This window comes from Grammomys surdaster, unplaced genomic scaffold (genome assembly GCF_004785775.1).
Source record: "Grammomys surdaster isolate TR1022 unplaced genomic scaffold, NIH_TR_1.0 126531, whole genome shotgun sequence".
In the NCBI taxonomy this organism is placed as follows: domain Eukaryota; kingdom Metazoa; phylum Chordata; class Mammalia; order Rodentia; family Muridae; genus Grammomys; species Grammomys surdaster.
In genome coordinates, this window is record NW_021621323.1 from 10,876,258 (window position 1) to 10,880,203 (window position 3,946).

Consider the following 3,946-nt stretch of genomic DNA (forward strand, 5'->3'; position numbering starts at 1 on the left):
GGGAGAAAGGGAGGGAGAGAGGGAGGGAAGAAAAAGGAAGAAAAGATAAAGAAGAATAACAAAGTAGAAATGACATCTGAAAATTCAAGTTGACATCTAGATACCCCCAAGTTCTTGACTTCCAAGCTGGAATCCCAATCCTTATGTAGCTTCACCCCAGGCTTCATGTCTGTGCCTAGTCAAGCAAACGGGACTCCTATAAAGTATAGATCTAAAAGAGTGTCTGTGTTCGGGTCAGCAATGTGGTGTTCTGAATTTTTAAGTTCTGTGATTGGAGAGGGTTTTAACTACCAGCCATGACTTGTGAAACCCAAAGAAAGACTTCTTTTATTGACTGCAGCAAGTGGCTTATAAATCTGTCAGTAACAGTACAGGGAACACACACTTTTATACTCTTTGTCACTCTGGGTATACAGTCCCTATGAGAAGCAATCTGCCAGCATCTAAATAAAGCTACCTTGAATTTCAGGCAATGTCACTTTTAGAAATTTAATCATAGAACCTGAGAGGCCCTCATCTGCCATGGTGCGGTACAGGCAGGACAAGAGCCAATCAGAAGCCCCCTAGGGCCCTGGTAGCATGGGTTCAAGAGATCTGTCCCCAATGCCATAAACTCAAGAGGGACAGTCTTGTTCCTTGCCAACTGCCTCAGGCAAGAGAACTGGCCCTGTCCCTCAACTGGGCAAAGATGAAGAGGTGACCCTGGTGGCATAGGAGAGCTAGTGGGCAGACCAACTCAGCTTGCACCCAGACCCAGATCCAGGGCTCTGAGTTGGCCCATCCCAACATCTACCCCATCTATGACCTGCTGGATTGTGGGAGGGGGCCAGTCCTGCAGACCCAAAGTTGCAGGATCACCATGACACAAGGCAACAATAGGGCTCCTAGAGGAGTCCTGGGGAGGATCCAGTGTTGATAGTGTAGCAGAAGCCAGAGGCTTCTAACCAGATCAATGATTCATTGCAACGAACATTTGCACATAAGGCTGTTCAGGCAAAAGAGTATACTGTGTGGTACACCATGACAAAGCACAACTCTCGTGGCGAGATGGTATTATTACTATTACTATTAATGTTTTTATTTTCTTTTGTGGGGAGATTGCAAGGGCAGAGAGAAGGTGGACATGGAAGGATTTGGAGATGTGTGAAATTTGAGTGCATGACATGACATTCACAAAAAATCAACAAAAAGTTTAAACTATTGATCACAGATATACATACATGTATGCAAAATAATGTGTGGTGTGATCATGTCATCTTTTTGTGTCATTCCTTCTAACAGAGTGGTCCTCAGCCTTCCTGATGCTGTCACCCTTTAATACAGTTACGCATGCTGTAGTGATCCCCCAATCATAAAATTATTTTTGTTGCTACTTCATATCTGCAATTTTGCTACTGTTATGAATCACAATGTAAATATCTGTGTTTTCCCGTGGTCTTAGGTTACTCCTGCAAAGGGGTCATCTGACCCCCAAAAGGGGACACAACCTACAGGTTGAAAACTGCTATTCTAGCACATTTTTAAAAATATTGATCAAAGCCGAATGGTCACCAGTAGAAAATGAGTTAATACATTATACTGTGTTTATGGAAAAAAATATCAATGCAAAACAGATCTCAACACAAATATCTAAAGATGTATTTGATGCCAAAACTCAGGGTGTGACTTTGTGGATGGAACGTAGACGCTTGGGCTTGAAGCTGAGAGTTATTGGTGGGCTCTGTAAAGATGGACTATTGGGCGTAAAATCGTCATCATATGACTTTTGGAGCTGGCGCTTTTGTAGGTGACAATGCTTCCGAATGCTCAAGGGCACTGGGAGTCAGCTTCACATGAGCAGATGATGTGTGGTCTGTGGGCCAGAGCCTCCCTTGGCTTTTTGCCTATTATTTTTGTGTGTTCTTCCAGCATAACCAGTGATTAGCAATGCTGGCATGGCAAGAGTGGAGATGCTGAGGGAGAGAGATAAACACTGGCAAATACAGGAGCTTGGTACTTTTCCTACTACTCTTTCAAAGAGTGAATGGATAGTTGGACCAACCAAGTAAATACAGCGAGCATCCCTTGGCCTACTATGGGATGGATGAGGTGGAGACCAGACTGACTTGACACAGCATACTCTTGAGGGGAAGCAAGTTAGGGCTCTTTCTTAATGCTGAATCTCGTGGCCTTAGGAGACCACCATTTCTGATGGCCAGCTGTTTCTACTTTCTAGCCTCCAATTTCCTACAGTCATTTTCTGAGGGCCAGTACTGATGGCTGGATCTGGCATTGCAACAAGATGCACTTTATGCCAAGAAAGACAACAGTTCAGGCCATTTTCATGAGTCAACAACTGTGGCCAACAGTGAAAAACTGTGGCTTTGTGGTGAGACCCCAGAGGAAGCCCTTGGAGGAGTATGTCTCCCAGAATGTGTCTATCACGACAAGTTCTAAAGCATCGCCTGTGAACTCTGTCCTGCACCCTTGTCTGTGAAGATGAGGTCTATGGCTCCCATTCACGCCCAACTCAGCTTGCTTCTCTTTGTAACTTGGTGATTGGAGAGTGGGCTATTTTAAATGCTTGTCCTCTAGTCTAGAGGCATTTGCCACAAGAAATCTTAAAAATGACTGAGGAGCTTATTATACAACGTCTATGATGGCAAAAGAATAACAAGTAGCCCTCAACTAAGTCTTACAAACAGAGCGGAAATATCTTAGCCAAGACATGAACTTACCCTTTCAGGTTAGGTTCACGTCACTTCAGGTGACTTAGTTGAATATATAGTGAGAGGGGACAGTTGGTTTTCTTTAAGAAATCTCATTATAAGAAAGTCCAAACTTACAAGATAACTAAATTCTTTGCGTTCCAAAGAATCTCTGAAGGTTCAACGTGAAGAATTCATCCAGTTGTTTCTCTAGTAGGATTCATTTTCCTAAATCCTGCTTACAAATAGATCCTTACAAGGAAGTGCATTTTGTATAGTGAAGGGATGCTGCACTTGAAATGGGCATGAAGCTGTGGAAGACATGCTAGCCAGGGAGCTCATGGAAGACATGCTTCCGCGTGGAGTCCTTCGTCTTGGTCTTTCTGATGTAGATGTCCTTCTCCTCTGTTTCTTACAGAAACCTGTCCATGGAATGGTTAGACAAATTCTCCGAGCCTCTCTTTCAGGATCCACCATCCGGTGGCCTCTCTTTACTCTTGTCAGACTTGGGAGTTCTCTGAACGGTCATGTCAGAGCAGATATAAAGATTCATCCGTCTATATCTGCTGACAGATCTTGTGTGGCTTCCCTTATCACCGTGTGCTTCTAAGGCAAAATGAACTGTTTGTCTCAACTGCAAGGCTATTTTGGGTGAGGACCAAAGGCTTTGGAATTTACAAAAGACAAGTCTCCTTTGTAAAGACTGTGCACACCTACTCTGTCTTTTTTCTGAATATTTTATATAAAGAGCTGCGTGGCAAAATGTTAACAAATGTCTTCGACCTCCTCCAAACCTGTGGATCTTCGCACTGGCTTAAAATCAAGCAAAATGCAGTGGTTTGGGTAGATGTCTAAAGTGTCCAGTTTCTAACCCATTATGCTGAATCATTTTATGTCAACTTGACACAGACTGACATCATTTGAGAGGAGGGAACCTCAATTAAGAAATCACCTCCATAAGATTGGACTGTAGGCAAGCCTGTAGGGCATTTTCTTAATCAATGAATGATGGGAGAGGGCTTAGCCCATTGTAGGTGGTGATATTCCTGGGCTGGTGGTCCTGGGTTCTATAAGAAAGCAGGCTAAGCAAACCATGGAACAAGTCAGTAAGCCACACCTCTCCATGGCTTCTGTGTTGGCTCCTGCCTGTTTGACTTCCTGTCCTGACTTCCTTCAATGGTGAACTAAGATGTAGAAGTTTGGGCCAAATAAACCCTTTCCTCTCCAGCCTACATTTGGTCGTGGTGTTTCAGTAGAGC